Raw genomic sequence first — 19,665 nt, 5'->3', positions numbered from 1 at the left:
AAGAAACTCATTAACAAATAATATCAAAATAAATTCTCTTTTCTTGAATAAGTACAAATATAAAATTTCTTTTATGAAGACCGAACCTAGTTACATTTTCTCCAATAGGCAAGATGATGTTAGATGGTTCGGTAGGTGGTATTCTTCCTAGTTGAGAGGGAGTGTTAAAATTGGCAACTAGGGCCACTTCCACCTTAGGACAGCTCGTATGATGGAGATGATTATTGCATTGGATTCCTATTTTCGAGAAGTACAATTTTGATATAAAGATCATTTCATTCTGATAAGCAGAAATGGAATTTTGAATTTATTCTTTCTCATGTACAAATTGTCAAGGTCAGCCTCAGTCAAATGTAAGTTCATGAAGCCCAATGGATGTGTCTCCTCACCCTCAACGAAGTGTATAAATAGAAGTGGCCCTTCTATCATTTGGACATCATCAACTCATCACATCATCTTCTCTCTCCTCTCTTGATTGGTTCGTACAACTTGGAGGCTCTCTCTCTTCTTTGCTCATGTGGAAGGAAGGTTGATTTCAAGAGGCCGAAATTTCTGTGATTAGGGCAGCATTGACCAGCATTGACTTGGGCACTTTGACAAGGCGTTGACTTTTGTTTTTGGGACAGAACTTCAATTTTTTAGGCCGCATTCTTTGGCACACAAATCAAGGGAATTGGGGGTTGTTTGACCATGCTAACTGCAATGTTGACTTTCTGTTTGACCCCAGAAATTACAAGGATTGTTTGGGTCAACCCAGTTGTTTTGGGTTGAATTTGACCCTCTTTAGAGGTCGTACTACTCTATTGTTGATGGAGCTGATTAGAGGATGATTTGGGGCAGCTTTGACCACCGTTGACTTTCTGGTTAGGGCTGCATTCACTGTTAATTTGGCAAATCTGTTTTGGGCTTGTATTTATGATATTTGTACTCTCTCTCTATTGAACTATTGAAGAATAATAAGAAGGTTTGATCAAAAGGTTCCCCACATTGGGGTTTGTCCCTGGCATCCGCCACAGCTTGTGTCCTCTTGTCTTGGCTTATCGTCTGCATATGATTTTATGTTCTATCTGCATTTACTGTCAATGTGTAAAATTTAATGTGGTTGCTACTAGATATAATTGGAAATTGTCATCAGGCTGCTAAAGGAACATTGACGTAAATTGTCTTAAGCATAGAACATACCATTGTTATCTAAAATTAACACGTAACATATAGCATGTGCGATCCTGAGACATCGTGAAAACATGTTGCCCCGGGTTTTTCCATCTATTCTATGTGCAGGTGATAAGTCTACAGTAACCAAGGGATTGTTGGAGTTCTCATGACCTCCCATTCGAGTAGCTTCACCCACTTCTTCGAGAGATCATGTCCCAATTGGAGCCAGATGTTACCCACCATTTAGTGGGTAATATCCCTAGGAGAGATTTTTTCTCCAAGATGGTCCTCAACCGACAACCAGCAGCCCCTTACAGCCACCAATTAGCTCACTGTGCCATTTCTCCGCCACCTGAGCCAGCCATGTGATCCCTCGCCCATCTGCCATGATTGTATGTTTGAAGTTGGGCCTCCTGAATCTAAAGGTATGCCTTGTCATTTGGAAATTAAGTATTGTAGTTTGCTTATCATGGACACTTCTAGGCATGGATTAATGGGGGGATTCGGCGAACAGAATGGGCTAGGTCTGTGCTTTTGTCCCCTAAAGCCCTTTAGGAATTAACCTTGGATTCTAGTCCCGTGGGATCTCTTTTACTGACCATTTGGTTCAAGGGATAGTATTTCACAGGAAACCACAATTCTGGTTGCGTGGTCGCACTCCCTTATCTGCTTATATTACCCTCTTTCCATTCATTATTACCCCATTCAACATTTTTCCCGCCTGGGTCCACATTCCTCCATTGGATCCACATAGGGTTAGCTTGCCCCTTCCCCTTGCCCACACCTTGGGTCATGGCCTAGAATGAAGCCCAGAGGTTGATGCAGCTGAAAAGAAAGTTAAAAGCATATATGACCACATTCAACAAGAAAAGTACCACAAAATGCAAAAGATGGCCAGGACAAAAACATTTAGCACGTGGGCAAAATCCAATACATGAGCTCTACCCCATCATCATGGCCATCACCCTGATTCCTACAGGTTCTATGAGCCTTTTTCATCATATAGGAACCCATCACTGTCCCAACCCCTGGTGGGCGATGAACCGCCCCACCTTAAAAGGGGGAATTCACTGCTATATCTTATACATCATGCTCTAACCCCTTAAGCCTCGAGCAATTAATCAAAACAAATCATAAAAAGGAAAAAGGCATAAAAGAAGGGTGGAAAGATCAAGGTCGGGGCACCTCATTTACCACGATTGCTCCCTCCTATACATTATAAACCCAAGTGTGGGCTTCCCTCTTATTAGCTACCTTTGTACCCCAGCATGTGACTTAGGGCTACCCCTGCTCATCCCATACTTCGTTCACCTATATGTCACATGCCACCACCTTTTGAGAGATGTACCTTGGATATTATCCCCTTTAGAAGTAGGAACCACCTAATAGGATTATTAGTTAAACCCATTTGGAGATTAAGACATTGGCACATCCCGAAGCCCATTATAGAAGGGTGGGCCATTATGAAGTCCCCACCTGTGGTCCATGATTAGATAAGCTCATTTACTCGATTTCTCTGATGACTTGTTGTGCTGGAAGGCTAGGGGACACATTGGATCTTATGCAGGATTGCAGATGGTTTCCATCTTGGGTTTGGTATCCCTATACAGGGTCCTAATCCTCCAGAGAGCTACATTGACACATGTAGGGTGAGCGTTGAGAGCCATGGGCCTCCACAGCCACAAACTGCACTCCAAGGATCCCCACAACCATTCAAAGATTGCTCGTGGTTCACTTATTGGACGAAGAAGATGCACCTGATCCATCATGCCTAGCTAGCCCCAAATCTACACCATACACTTGGCAAATGATCCAAGGCTTTCACGATGATGTTGCATTACCTACACCATCATCCTAGCCCTTGCAGGCGATCTACAAGCATCTTCGATTTGTTTGAAGACCCATGAGGACACTTGTGTGCGCCCACAAGTCATTTGGAGCACCACAAGTTATTACAAGGGGCCAACCCCATGTCCGCTTCTTTTAAGGGTCCTATTCTTCATTGTCGCACCCATGGACCTCATTAGGCCTCTTAGAGGGCCTTACGACATGCATAGATTATTATTTGACCTCTTGAGAGGCTTACTTTTTCATTTATGAGCTAGATTGGTGGGCTTGTCACCAAAAGTTAGAATATTAGCACATTATTTTATTTTTGGGGCTTATGTAGGCCAAGGAGGCTAATTTGACCTCTTAATTTGTGCATAATTACAAGTGAGATGATCTCATTTGCTCATCATCACTTTGGTTTGGACCTCTTATCTCTCGAGTTTTTCGCACTTTTTCTAGAGAAAGAATTGGAGCTTTATGGATGAGTTTTGATGTGTGGAAATTGGTTTATTTTCTCTTGGAGCTTCTCTATTGTCAATTGTGAATGGTTGGATATACTCAATTACATGTAAGTACATGTTTTTTATGTTATTCTTGTTTAATTTTTTCATATATGTTGGACTAGGATTTTTGTTGTTCTAAGACTAATTGCTGCGTGCATCTCAAAAATGTGTCTTCTTCCTTCTTCTGACATTTTTCTGCCCTGGCAATTGCTACAGAAAATTGTGTCCCTCCTGAAGACTTCTCAGTGTTGGATCTGTTGTTGCGCTGCTCCCTCTGCCACTGAAAAATCACGAACTGGAAATCTCACCTCTCTGTCAACTCACTCAAAGAGAGATTTTCCTCGAGAATCTTGCCCTCTTAGCCTAGACTACGCAATCCCTCTGGGGATTCGATCTGCCACCTACGCAGCACTTCGATCTCCCTCCTCCTCTTCAACGCTGGGCTCTTCCAGTCTGCTTTCTTGCTTCACCTGCGCTCCGATACCATGTGAAAATTTGGTGAGCCTAATCCCTATTGCAGCAATCTAATGTTATTTCTCATACTTGCTAATTCTCTTACATATTATTTACAATATTATAGAGTAAACATCAAAATAAATACAACTGCAACCTTCACAACATAAATAATATGTGGAAACAAGAACTAAGCAAGAAGAAATAACACACACACAAGTGACACCGTTGTTTCTGGACAAATTTCCCAGAAAAAAACCCAACGCGGGAAAATCGATGCAGCAGTTGAGGGTTTGTATTATTATGCAGTAGTTTCTTAATACAATCTTTGGATGCCTTACTGGCTATCTAATACAGAGAATCTGATGGGTAGAGAATTAGTGAGAAATACCTCATACTATCACTAGAAAATCAATATTGATCCATGCTCTGGATGGCAAGCCCCACGCTGCCTTTGCGTCATAGCTACTAGGCTATGCGTCACCCTTCTTGCTGGTCGATTTGCCTCTAGAACTTTGACTCTTCTGCCCTTCCAGTCTCACACCCCGACTTCTAGCTCTAAATCTCGACTCTCCAGCAAATTTTGAATCTCCTGTCAGGCTCTGTGCTGACTCAGCGTGGTTCTACGCTGCCCAACGTTTCTCTACGTTGCTTCTTTTGGATCTCTCTTTGCCTCCTCTGCAATGTATCCCTGGATCAAGAAACTCTCCAACCATAAAACTATCTCTGCCCTCACTGCAAGAAATCTCCTAGATGACCTCTCCAGCAACTGTTGCGCTGCTCTCTTGAGAAAATCAATCTCTGATCTCTCACTCTATGTGTTTTCCAAATGCCCATCAAGCCTCTTCTTATAATCCTCTTGTTGATCAATCAATGACCCAAATTATATTCTAATCAATGGCTCAGATCATTTTGACTTGATCCTCGTCTTGTTCTAGAAGTTTCAACCCGAGTTTAATTAATACCCTTTAATTATTTTAATTTCCTAAATTTAGACCTACGGATCCATTAAAAATAATTAATTATTTAATAAAACTGTCTCCAAGTGGAATTTCCCAAAAGGATTTCTGGGTATTTTGGAATACATGTGTCCTAGCCTCCCTGCAAATTTTGAGGCTTAGAGCACATTTGATGCTACCAGAAATCTACATTGTGTACTTTCATTGTCCAAAGAAGATCTCACCTAGTCTTTGCCATAGCTCCAATCCCATGAAATAATGCATCAAGCCAAGATCCTTCATCTCGAACTTTGAAGCCAACTCCCTCTTGCACCCGACAATGAACCTCTTTACCCCATTAAGGAACAAATAATCAACATACAGCACCAAGATCAAAGGATCACCATCAAAAACCATCAAGTAAAAGTCAGGATCCGCATCACTCTTAGTGAAGCCCAAACTCATCAAGTTTCCATTAATCTTGGAATACCATGTCCTCTATGCCTACTTGAGTTCGTACAAAGCCCTCTTCAATCTACAAACATGGGACTCCTTTCCATGTATCACAAACCCTTTTGGTTGCTCTATGTAGACTTCCTCCTCGTGAAACTTCCTAGTCCAAGGAACCCCTACTACAGCAAAAACTGAATTTACTCTCCTACTTCATTTTAATATACATTATTAAGTTATTTTTTGATTACTAAGGCAAATTACTTCTACAGCCTACACTACTTTAAATTTGATTACATCAAACAGAAAACTGAGCAAAGAACAAGATACATAGGATAGTTATTTTTGGACAAAATAGTCCCCGGAAAAACCTAATGCAGGAAAACCACTGCAACATCTCTGAGGGTTTTCTATTATTAAGCAGTAATTATGAATACAATGTTGGTTGCTCCTAACAAACTAGTGACAGAGAAAATATAATGGCGGAAAACTAAGTGAGTTTTACCTCACTTCACCCGGCAGATTCCAGTTGATCTGGCAGCAGAACTGACTAACCCCAGCTATCTCTGCATTGGCCCTGCGTAGGCCCTGCGTCAACCTTGCAGGCTCTGCGTCAGCTTCTGCATTGTCTCTTATGCCTTTGCAACTTCTGCGTCAACCTCTCCCGGTTGTTCCGGGATTTCTGGCTTTCTACGTGAGGGCAGCTTCTGCTTTTGCGCTGACCCATCTAGCTCTGCGTGGGCCCAAATTGGCCCAACGCCATTCCTTCTAGCTATTGCACTGCCTCCACTAGTGTCTCTCCGCCTCTCTGTCCAGTACTCTCGAACTATCCCTACCCCTCTGCTGCAGAATGATCACTCAGTTCGAATTCTTAGCTTCCTCACCCCATAAATCAAACTCCAGATCAATTTGTTCTCTCTATGTGTATTTCTAACTGAACCTCAAGCCTCCTTATATTTTTCTCGTTGAGACATCAATAGTCGAGATTAAGTCTCTAATCAACGGCTAAGATTAAAAACTTGACTTCATCCGCTTTCTAGAACATTCTCACCCATATTTTGACTAATACCCATTAATACTTTAATTTTCCTAAGTTTAGACTTAGGAATCCCATTTAAAATATTAATTATTTTAATAAAATACAATCTGGGTGGAATTTCACCAAACAATTTCTGGGTTCGTTAGAACTCATGTGCCTTAGCCTCTCCACCAATTTTCATGGCTAGAGCACATATGATGCTACCAAAAACTAATACTCCTCAATCACACCATTGAGGAAAGCAGTCTTTATATCCATCTGATGTAAACTCCAACCCATAACTAAAGCAAGAGAAACAATAGTCCTGATGGAAGTGTACTTGTTGACTGGAGCAAAAGTCTCCTCATAGTCCTCTCCCTCTTACTAAGAGAACCCTCTCGTCACAAACCTCGCTTTATACTTCTCAATGTTGTTGTTTGTTGCATGCTTGATCTTTTAGATCCACCTGGAAGTTACTACTGACTTACCCTCTAGTCTTGGAACTATCTCCCACATCATTATACATGATGGACTAATACTCTTCCACAATGGCATCCTTCCAAACTTGTTGGCCTGCTACCTCCACATAACTGGAAGGCTTGGAATCAATGATTTGGCACATCAATGCCATATAATTCGAGAACCTCTATGGTAGTATGCTCTCCATGAAAGTAACACTAGGAGTTGCATCCCTCGTTGCATCTTGCAAAATGTCACAAAGCCATGTTGGCCTCTTCCTAGTCTTTGCAAAATCTCTAGGTAAGTCCACTGGCTATGTTGGCTCTACTGATTCCTCCTGATATTCTAAAGGATGAACAACAAGACTAGAGAGATTTGTCGCCACATCCTTCGGAGCCTCTTACTCCTCACTCTCAATCTCCATATGAGACTCTCTAGAGTCTAGACCTCCTGAAGGCTACCTCCTCATCAAAAGTAACATCCCGACTAACCTCAATCTGATGTTGTTCTGGAATGTATATCTTGTAGGCTTTCGAAGTTTCTTTGTATCCCACAAAAGTACCCTTCTTCCTAGAAGGTTCTAACTTCTTCCTCTTCTCCTTGGGCACATGGATGTATATTGGATAACCAAAGATCCTCAAATGAATGACCTCTAGTTTCACTCTAGTGAATGCCTCCTCAAGAATCTTGTCCTCCAATATCTAGCAACGACTCCTGTTCTGAACAAAAGTTGTCGTGCTAGATGCCTCTGCCCATAATAACATGGCTAAATCCTGATCATGAATCATCACCTTGACAACCTCCACAATGGACCTATTCTTCCTTTCCACAATCCCATTCTGCTGAGGGTTGTAAGGAACTATCAACTCCCTCTTGATCCATGCCTCCTTGCAGAAATCACTGAAGTCCTTGGAAGTATACTCTCCTCCATTATCTGACCTCAAAACCTTGATCTTCTTCCCTGTCAAGTTCTCTACTTGAGCCCTGAACTCCTAGAACCTGTTGAAGACTTCATCCTTGGTATTCACAAAGTAGATCCATGTCTTTCAGAAGAAATCATCAATGAATGTAACATAGTACAAGAAGGCACCCAAAGATGATACTATCATCGATCTGCACACATCTAAATGCACTAGATCCAAGATCTCTTTGGACCTACTATCACTGATGAGAGAATATCCCTTGGCATTTTTGCCAAGTGCACAACCCCTACAGACACCCTCATGCTCTGCCTAGAGCTCACGAACACCTATAACAATCCTCCTTAATGATGGAAAATCCCTATATGCAGGTAAGCAAACCTTTGATGTCATAACTCACATAAACTAATATTGTCATGTACCAATGCTTGGGTTGGATGTCCTAACAATTTTCACAGTCCTCCCTCTCGAACACCAATCGCTCTTGCTGAGTCTATGCTCAAGCCCTTAGCCCATACAAGAACCTCACCATCTACAAATGCAACTTTGTAACCTCTATCCTCCAACTTTGAAATAGAGAGCAGGTTGTTCTTCAATCCTACTATATAGTATAAAGAATACATCTCTCACGTGTAAAGAATCTCTGGACTCCAACTGAAACGATGTTGTCCCAACTGCCTTCATTGCATACTTGGCATTATCTCCAAGTTCCACCTGCAATGGTCAATCCTTCTCTGTCAAATCTGTGAGAGAATCTCCTGAACCTGTCATGTGCCTGGAAGCACCATTGTCCACTAACCGAATATCACTACTATCTGTAATAGTTCCTATAAGAGCAGAGATAGAAATTTTCCTTTCGAAATCCATCTGCGATCTCATCAAGTTTAGATTATTGTCTTCTTTTCTGATAGATGCTCATCACCATCATATACATCGGTTGTTGATGCATTCTGCTTTCCCTTATTTTTCTTCTAAGGACATTGGAAGCCATAGTGACCAAATGTATGACACTAGAAGCAACTGTGTTTGAAAGATCCTTCTTGTTCTGATCTAGAACTGGAGCTGGTCTTCCACCTGTAGTTTTCTTATCAAAATTTCTTTTTCTCTTTCCTTTCCTTGCATGAGTTGCAAGGGTTGGGTTTCATCATCTTGAGGTCTCTGCAACTTGTTCTTGGACAACAATCTCGCCTCCTCTTGGACACAACCAATCCAAAGTTGATCAAACTTGCGTAGCTCAGCTCGTGTGCAAATACCTTGTACAAATGGATCCCATGAAGGAGGAAATCCATTAAGAGTCATTGTAACAAGATCTGCATCATCAATGGTATCTCCAATGACTCTAAGTTGATCTATCAACTAGGAGACTCTCATGGGATAAGTGGTAACTGAATCTGATCTAGACATCATGATACTACGGAGATGATCCCTCAAGGCTAATTTCCTTCTAGTGATCTTACTCTTGAACAATCCCACAAAGGCATTATACATTTCTTTTGCAATCTTCAACTCAACAACATGTCGAATCAAGTGGTCCTTTATGCAATCTATCAAGATCCTCTTAGCCTTTGCTTCATTCTTCTCATGTTTGGCTTTCTCCTTAGCATCTTGTGGTTCTAAGGCATTCTCCTTCCCATAATATGAATCTCATTTTCATCAGACAAGGAGCATCCTTGACTTCCAAAATCTGAAATTTGTAGCACCATACAACCTGTCTTCTACTCTATGACTAGGCACCATCTTGACAAGAGATCTAAAATTTGTACAAGTTATTGAATATTGAATTCTAAGGTTAAAATTAATGGTTGAACTTCAACAAAGCTCTGATACCATGTTGACATTCTATGGCAAGTGCAATAGAATACAATACTCTGATCTGAGGAGAAATTGCCTTTTCAGCAAGGTTTACAAAACAAAATTTGTCTAAAAGTCTGAGCCAATTTGACAAGTCAAAATACCAATCAAACCTAGTCAAACTACTATTGGTCATTTCTAGTCAAACCAATCAAAAAATCAATGGTCAACTGTAGTCAAACTTTTAGCCTATAGTCAACTATTCATGCATGCAGTTGCAGTCAAATCTAGTCAAATTGTGGTCAACTCTCCCCACGTGTACCGGCAGTCAAGGCTCGACAAATTGCAGTCAATTTTGGTCAAAGCAACTTGGTCAAACTCGTCCTTCTCACATGTGTGGCCTCGAAGAGAGATAGAAATGGTATAGATAATATCCAGACAAACAAATTTCTTCTTAGCCAAATTTCTCTTCCACTACAAAAGATCAATTGAGTTTGCTATGTTGATTCACCCCTAGCCAAATCAACATGGCCCCATGTTAAAATTGGCAACTAGGGCCAAATTCCAGTCTGCACAGCTCCTTTGGGGAAGTTAATTATGGCATTAAATTCCTCTTTTCAAGAGGACCAAAATCGACCTAAAGATCATCCAATTTGGTTAAGGAGAAGTGTAATTTTGAATTTATGTAAAATTAACAAGGTCGTCGTCTCCTATATGTCGGCTCAAAAAACCCAAAAGTCACGTCTCTTCAACCCCATCGATTTGTATATATAGAGGAGCCTTCTCCCTCATTTTGGAAACATCAACTTGCTGGAAAATATGTCTAAGGCAGTCGTGGTCTTGAAGGAGGTCAAAGGATTGGTTGTGGGTTATCTTCTGCTCTAGGGCCGAGTCTCTCCAACTAGGATAGTTGTAGGTCTGAGGAAGGATTGCTTTTGGGTTACTCTCTGCATAAGGGCCAAGTTCCCTCAGATAATCAGCCGCAGGGTTTTTAAGACTATTTCTATGGGTAAATTCTGGATTTGGTCGTACTTGTTTAAGGAAGAATATCTCCTTTCTGTATACGCACATCAAAGACATCTCCACATATAAGTCCGCAGGCATGCATCAGGTCAGAAGAAAGGGGCCGAGAAGGGTCAGGTCAGCCACAGAAGGATCAAAACAGCCACCCATGGACAACCTCTTTCTTCACAAGGGTAGCCGCAATTGAAAGGACGGTTTCTAGGTCAATTGAATGAAACTAGAGTGGACTGTAAGAAACCCTAATTTCCCATTGTTGATAGAATGATAACATTAGAGTTTTGGGTTGTTCACTTGTCCAATGGCATTCATTCTGGATCCTCAAATTGGCAAGGCATTTTGTCTCTAATCATTGTACTTTCTCTCTCTGTTGAACATTTGATATTAATAATAAGATGAATTGATCAAGGGTTTTCCCCGTCTTGAGGTTTTTCCCTGGTTTGAGCCATATCCATGTCTACTCTTGTCTTAACATGACTTCTGCTCCTTTTGTCTATGTTCTTTCTTTAGTTACTATTATGATAATAATGTCTTATGTGATTGCTAATGAAAATTGGGCTAATATGGATCCCTGAAGTAACTGTACTATGCAAAGAACATGTTAACTCAAAAATTAACATGGTATCAAAGCTAGGAGAAGTCAAGCCCAAGCAAGAGTTTCGAATGACAGATTCTCTGAGGTTCGTATGGTACTGAGGCAATGCGTTTGGGAATTTTGCTTGGCTCTCAGCTTTAATCGACTCTGTCTCATGCAGTGTTGTCAATCTGACTTTCAAGCTACACTGGTTTTGGCATGGCAATGATAGACAGCAGGCAAGACACACTTGATTTGAGTTTCTGCAAGGTACACTCGGTGAAAAGGATGCCTCGAGTTTAAAAGCAAGTGTTGAACCCCTTGTATACAAACATGTTCGAAGTGAAGGAGATGAAATGTATAAAGTTGAACACTTATTTGATGATGAGAGAGACCAGAAATCTCCAAAAGCTCGTAGGAAACACCTCAATTCACAAATCATGGAAAAAGCATCTGCTACTAAAGATTTCCCTAGCAGTGACAGTTTCACGGAGGATGGAGATGTTACAGATTTCGCTCTATGGCATCTTCACTTGGTTAGAGTCTATGTTTGCATGGCTTGGCTCAGGGGATTATCTTCGCATGACAGTGTCACAGGATCTTACCTTCACTTATGGCACTATGGCATAGGTCTCATATCCCTGCGTTTGTTCTCATATCTCTGCATTTAGTAAGTCAAATGATCACAATAATAAATATGTTTGGGAGAATATTACTAGATGGTCTCTATTCACTAGTCAAAGTCTCAGCATCACTGTAATCGCATGTGATCCCACCTACCTCAGTGTCGCGCTTATCTTTCTGCATTACTATAATCCTTGATGACTTTTGCACAATAAATTGTACAGAGACTTTGATCTATATAATCTCACTGTGGCATTTTACACTGTTCTGAAATCTTGTTGTATAAATGGCATCTCTATGTCTCGTCTCATAATAGTTGACCTCACAACAGTATTACGGTCCATCTCAGATCAGTGGTATGGTTTGTCTTATCACAGTTGTATGGATGGCCTTCATTGGCATCGTAGTTATGACTTCACTATCATCACAATTAAGACTTGTTTGGCAACATAGTGATATGACATCTCAGTTGTATGGCATTATAGTATGGAATGGCATGTCTCAGTTTTGAGATTTTCAACTATCTAATTTTACGAAAAGACTCAGGGTTTCGCATCTCTTCTTGGATCAAGAATTCGCATCTCTTTCTGGCACAAGCACTCACATTTCTTATTGCCTCGAAACTCTCACCCTATGACATTGCTTAATGGATTTGGTCTTTATTAAATATGGATTCGCTTTTGGTTTCTCTATGATTGAATTTGCATCATTGTAATGCTCTCAGTCTTCAAATGTTGTTATCACTCCTTGTTGATCTCTCGCATCTCTGGAATAGTAAATGGTCTCGTTTTGGAATCACTGTATATGGCACAGGTTTCCATTTATGGTCTTGCATTGATATAAGACACAGGTCTCGCATTTCTTGTAATTGGCACAGTTCTCCACTATATGCATCGTGATTCCTTTTCATGGCTCAGAACATTGTGAGATCTAAAGGTTGTACACAAATTTGATTGTTGGTTCCTCATCTTGATACCTTTTTAAGGCTTCCATCCGTTGTCTGAACAATCACACTGTCTCCATGGTTCGGATAAATTATATGACAGATTGTGTTATCACGTGAGTCTATAGCTCGATGTTTAATATTCTGGCTCGCACAGTGAACAGTATCTTGCTCAGTATTTTGATGACTTGTTTCAGCTTTCACGGTGTCATCGTTGCCTATTGTGGTATTATATACTCTAGGGCATTGCTTTTCTAGAAGCCCCAACAACCTATAGTAGCTCATTCTCTATGACTTAAGATGAATGGACAGTAACATGAGATCGTGATCTTTGCTATGGTAATAAAACGTTAAGGATGATCTCGCTGCATTGATGATTGTTTCAATTGAGGAAATAACCCTAATTCTGTAAGGGTTTTTGTTAATGATATACATGTATGACGCAGTGATCTCTACTTCTTGATGTTAGTGACATGATTCTCATTACAGCGCTCCTGCGACAGAATTGACAACATAAACATGACAAAGGTGACAACGATGATATGACAATGGTAACAGTATGGAGTCATATTTTATAGCCTCAGATCAAGCATAAATTTGTGAATCAATGACTGCTGGACAAAACTGTATTATAGCCCAATTGTGATCTCAGTTGAAAATATACCAAGAAAATCTCCAATTTGTCGCCTCAAGGCAAGGCGTTTCCTAAATAACAGTTTACATTGTTAAGAAATCTAGGGCATCATAAATTAGGTGATTTCTCCTTAATTAGTAACTGCTTGTGCGTGTTTCCTATTTGTTTAGATTAGGATCTTCTTCTTACTTAGGTTATTACTATTCTTCTTTATCAAACATCTACCAATGCATAAAAAAGATATACAAGAGCCACAGAATGTAGGCTATGAGCCAAGGCCAAAACCTCTCACTCTTTGAGAGGAAAACCCACACAAAATTCTTCTTATAGAGATTCCAATTGACGAATACCAAGACCAAGACCCTTGACCTATTTGCCACTCCAAGACCAAGACACAAATTCTCTTGACAGTCAACCTTCTTCTTGACTCCTCTTCCACTTCGACCTTCTTCGTATCAAGACATTGTCACCACCGAGATCTCCTTTACCGTGAGACCTCCTCGCTGTCATATTACCGAGACTTTACTTCTGTGATGGCACCAAGTCCTTTTTCTTAAGATAGCACTGATATCTTTCCTTTAAGGTAGCATCGAGACCTTTACTGAGATTCCACCGAGATTGTATCACTGTGGTGAGACTTCATTACTGTGTGTATACTACAAACTCTTGTTGTAGTAGCACTGAAGATAAGATCACCTATCTGAGTTCCTTTTCCGAAATTCTTGTCACTGTAACTGTGATCTGAATTACAAAGGTAAATCGAACTCCTTGACTCTTCACCGAACTATAGTCTCCTTTCAACACCGAGTTGTAGTCTCCTCACTGAACTGTGTCACTGTAGTCTCCTATACGAATCACAGAGATATCCGAACCTGTCTCTACACTAGGTCACCCAAATTCAGAGAGATCTGAACTTGTTTCTTGTGGTAATGTGAAGACCCTTCACACATATATATAGTGGTTTGTCCTACATAAATAAGCCGACATGTGCATCCGAATAGGTGTGTCTTCATTAGGTGAAGCCGACATGAGTTCTTCACTTTAACTTGAGGCCGACTTGAAGAGGAGAATTTTGTGCTTGTCTTTGGAGGGCTACTTGACAATCCTATAGACTCATATACATTGTAACATGCCCAAGAAGGGTTCTTCATGACATTGACTCTTTTGACAAATCCTAAAAGCTCACAATGGGAGACATCTAAAAATAAAATCCCTTGCTCATGAAACCCATGAAGCAAGCGAATAGTAATTTTATTTTCTTCTTTACATCATTTACAAAAATCACAATTATATGTCATTATGAAGACCGAACCTAGTTACACTTTTCAACATACAAGACCTGGAAGGCATTATTGAAAATAAACCATCTTGACTCCTTAGCATTCTCACAACAATAATAGTTGAATGTGCCTTCGACTTTGACACCTTGAACTAAGGGTGAAGTACCTTAGGAGTCTTGGCATCTTGTTTCAGAAAGTACAAAAGCAGATAGCAAGAAATGGGGATGTGCACTTTACTCAATCTCTGATAGACCCTTACCATATTGTGGGTATATCTATATCCGAATCTCTAGAGGAATACAAAGAAAAAGAGTTGAATCAATTAAGAAATATTTTTCTGTCGATACGACTTCAGTAGGTACTGTCCAAGCCTACATTTACAGGCTTCACCAAGGAAAGGAGATGGTTGTAGTGATCTTGTCCTTTCTTCTTGATGATGTTATTAAACCTAAGCAATAGTTGATGACAGTCTTCCTCCACCCTATTCGACCATATCTTCAAGAGGACCAAAGGAAGTAGAAAAGCCACGTGCCAGCTCCTCTTCATGCAGAAATGGTTGAATGGATTAATAACTCATTGATTATTTCAAGAAGGTTGTCCATGTGGACTAATAACCAGTTGCAGATGTCTCATTGGGCAAGGTCTCTTTTCAAATATTCAGAGGGAGCTATGATTCAGAGGGAGTTGATGGAAAGTTGTTAATCCAGACATCTTGTAGATGCTCTGAGGTACACTATCAAAATTGTTGAAGCACAGTATGATGAATAGTAAAATGCTACAATTCATCTCATTTCATGAAAGATAGAAGTCTTGAAGCTTCGTTTAGGCTGTATGCAAAAAGCAGTTAGCTTGACTTACTATGAAGTGATGTAAGTTAGCTCTTCAGTGAGCCATTTTATATTGCAGAAGAAGATTCCTAGAATCTTGTATTTCACATACCACTTCATATGGTACAGCAAAGGGCATTGTTGTCTTATGGCATGTTTGAATAAACAGGTCTCATGATGAGCAGGTTAACATTGTGCGCCTTGGAAAGACAAGTTTAGGCCATGATCTCCCTGGGTAAGAGGGAGTAAGATCAGTCAAATATTTTCTTCATTAAGAAATGCAAAAAGCTAAGGATTGCTAAGTGCTACCAAGATCTTTGTTGTAAATCAATATGTTTGCTATGAGGCTCCCATTGATCTAGTCTTGACTTTCAAAAAGTAGCTTGGCAGTATTTCCCTATATGAAGGGATCCTTGATTAAAATTGAACATTGAGCTTTGGGAGCTCCTGGGGGCTTGGGATAATTATTGAGCTATGAGCAACCATAGGGTGAGTGGTTCACCTTCCCCTTTTGGTGAGTTGTGTACAGGGTGAGTGGTTCGCCTTCCACTCTGATACCCCATGGTGATTGACATATGTGTAGAGTGAGTGGTTCACCTTCCCATATTGTTGATAACATATGCATAGGATGAGTGGTTCACCTTCTCCTATGGATACCCTAGTAAGAGATGCATATAGACATCTGTTGACATGTCAGTGGGACGTGGTTCATCCTTTCCCCACATGTAGGATGCTTATTCCCTATGATCTGTGATTGACATGTCGGTGGAATGTGGTTCATCCTTTCCCCACGTGTAGGATCCTTCCTACTATTGTTGGTTTGCATGCATGTAGGACATGGTTCATCCTTTCCCTACTCTTAGTGTTTTGCATGCGTGTAGGATGTGGTTTATCCTTTCCCTACGATGATTGTGATATGTGACTGTAGGAGGTGGTTCATCCTTTCCCTACGTGTGATTATGACATGTGTTTGTAGGATGTGGTTTCCCCTTTCACTACGAGTGGTTGTGAGCAACATGTGATATATTCTTTCCCTACTAATGTTCTTGCATCATCCTACCCATGTAGTCCAACACACATGTGAAGTACCTCTCATCTGGCCAATGAGTTGGGAAAAGTGGTCTAGGACCATAGCACTACTGATGGACGCATCGTGTACTATCGTACTCCCTATGTCTAATGATGTTTCTTCAACCTGATCACTTGGGATCAAGTATAACTAGAGTTCACCCTTTGGTTATGTGGACTGACTTTTGTCAGTGGAGAGTGGCAAGGTCTTGTGACTCACTCTTGATTGATTATTCTTTATTATTCATATCAGTGTTTAGAAAAGCAGAGCAGAGATGAGATACAGAGATGATTTATGTCAATAGGATGGCATGATGATTGATGATGGATGGATTGGTAGGTGGAATTCTCCCTAGTTGAGAGGGAGTGTTAAAATTGGCAACTAGGGCCAAATTCCACTTTGGACAGCTCCTTTGGGGAAGATAATTATGGCATTAAATTCCTCTTTTCGAGAGGACCAAAATTGACCTAAAGATCATTGAATTTGGTTAAGGAGAAGTGTGATTTTGAATTTATGTAAAATTAACAAGGTCGGCCTCCCCTATATGTTGGCTCAATAAACCCAAAAGTCACGTCTCTTCAACCCCATCGAATTGTATATATAGAGGAGCCTTCTCCCTCATTTTGGACACATCAACTTGCTGGAAAATATGTCTGAGGCAGCCGTGGTCTTGGAGGAGGTTGAAGGATTGTTTGTGGGTTATCTTCTGCTCTAGGGCCGACTCTCTCCAAGTAGGACAGTCACAGGTCTGAGGAAGGTTTGTTTCTGGGTTACTCTCTGCATAAGGGCCGAGTTCCCTCAGATAATCAGCCGCAAGGTTTTCAAGACTATTTGTATGGGTAAATTCTGGATCTGGTCATGTTTATTTAAGGAAGAATATCTCCTTTCTGTTTCCACACTTCAGAGCCATCTCCACAGATAAGTCCGCAGGCATGCATCAGGTCAGAACAGAGGGTCCGAGAAGGGTCAGGTCAGCCACAGAAGGATCAGACCAGCCACCCATGGACAGCCTCTTGCTTGACAAGAGTAGCTGCAACTTAAAGGAGGGTTTCTGGGTCAATTGAATGAAACTAGAGTGGACTGTAAGAAACCCTAACTTACCACTGTTGACAGAATGATAACATTACAGTTTTGGGCTGCTCACTTGTCCAATGAAATTCATTCTGGATCCTCAAATTGGCAAGGCATTTTGTCTCTAATCATTGTACTTTCTCTGCTGAACATTTGATATTAATAATAAGATGAATTGATCAAGGGTTTTCCCCGTCTTGAGGTTTTTCCCTGGCTTGAGACATATCCATTTGTGCTCTTGTCTTGGCATGACTTATGCTCCTTTTGTCTATGTTCTTTCTTCGGTCACTATTATGATAATAATGTCTTATGTGATTGCTAATGAAAATTGGGCTAATATGGATTCCTAAAGTAACTGTTCTATGCAAAGAACATGTTAACTCAAAAATTAACACCCCATCGGTGAATGTATCATTTCCCCTAGTCAAATCAGCATGACCCCGTGGGAGAATGTCTGCCCAATGCTGCAAAAGCATCAACACTTAAGTTGCATATTTTTTTGTCAAGTGAATTAACTATTTTTCATTACTCATTTTCAAAAGAAAGCGTCCCATTGATTGGATATATCCTAATGTGAATATTTTGCTTCCAAAAATAGAGAATCAATTCCAACAATGTGGCATCCTAGAAAAAACTATGTAAGAAAATCAACCCATGAAATAGGGCGGACTTCACTAAATAAGGCAAGGCTTGGCCAAAAGACAGTTCTGGAGAATTTTCAGTGCATTTTAGCCTTCTCCCTTATATAGATACTGATATAAATACATATAACCTGATTTTGATTAAAGACTGGTTTATTAGCATGTCCTTGTCCTTGTGGTACAATGGAAATAATTATAATTATGGTGCATGTGGCAATTAATTATCAGATCCAAATCATATACATACAGAGTTTTAATATCATTGCATCCATACTTTCATCATCATATTCAATAGAAAAATTTGGAATAGGGTGATGTATTAATTTGCACAATATTATAGACATGATTGTTCCAGTTGGTATACATACACGTAGCTGCTGAGAATGATATTTCTCCATAACATGCGTGACTCTGTCCACTAATTTTGGTATTACTTGCCTAGAGATTATGTGTCTATGAAGGCATGTGTGTATGCATGTTAGATCCATTATCCATGATGGTCACACGCCATGGTAATGGAAATCCAACTAGGTTAAGAGATGGATTATAACCTATATTAACAAAACCTCATTCTCACCATTATGTTAGGAGAGATTCAATGGCACTAAAGCTGATAACATGTGTCCATGTAAGCAATCTCCTTGTGAAGGGATGGTGTCAACGTAAGCAATCTCCTCATGTATGGTGGGTAACATCCATGTGGCAATAACCACCAAAGAAGGGTTCCTATGGAAGATCTCGTTGGTTGCATAGCATTTATCACCCCAACTTGTCCATTATGTAGAAAATAATAGATATAACCATTACACCCCAGTAAAGCTTGAGAAGTTTTGCATCCTGCTAATCCCATCATATCAAGTTGCTTGTATCCATGTGTTTCAGGCCACAAAGGTGGTACCCTAACAACTTATAGCCTTGGCCCTTGACACGTCATTTAATATTATACTGTAAATAGCTGTCAAATTTTAAAAAACAATCAAATATCTATTACAAGTAAATAGGGATTGAGGGTAGTTAAAGATGCACAAGATGAGGTTGTGATTATTTTGATCCATTACTAAGTCCCGCAAGGATAGAGTTCAAGCTGTAAAGAATTTTTGCAGACCCACAATGTTAGGTTGTGGGCCATTTTTGGATGTGCAAAGCTGCAGAGTTCAAGGTTGTTGTGGACATGTAGAGATTTGCTGTGGGGATTTTGACATTGTTGTGGATTCCAAGGTTCAGTTGCAAATCTTAACAAGTGTCATAAATGGATTCTGGATTTTGATAATGTGAATGCCAACAAATTGTTGAAGACCTATTGCAATCCAGTTTTGGGAAGATGAAACAACAACATGGAAGCCAATTGGACCAGAAATCGACTGGTCAAAAGATAAATCTATATAATTTCATACCTTTTTATTACATGCATAATATTACATTATATAAATAATTAAATGGGTCTTTGACAGTGTGAGAACCGATT

At 40.2% G+C, this 19,665-nt stretch overlaps 1 protein-coding gene across 2 annotated transcripts in view; it reads right to left on the bottom strand.

Moving 5' to 3' along the window:
• Positions 1 to 19,665, bottom strand: part of LOC149251682 (glutathione gamma-glutamylcysteinyltransferase 1-like) — a 404,629-nt gene that overhangs the window by 227,319 nt on the left and 157,645 nt on the right. The gene's annotated exons all lie outside the window — the stretch shown is intronic.

Source organism: Pinus tabuliformis, chromosome 7, assembly GCF_031772625.1.
Source record: "Pinus tabuliformis cultivar Carrire ecotype Pingquan chromosome 7, CPIR1, whole genome shotgun sequence".
Classification (NCBI taxonomy): Eukaryota; Viridiplantae; Streptophyta; class Pinopsida; order Pinales; family Pinaceae; genus Pinus; species Pinus tabuliformis.
Note: the sequence above shows the minus strand (reverse complement) of the source record. Positions and strands in the feature narration are given on the sequence as shown.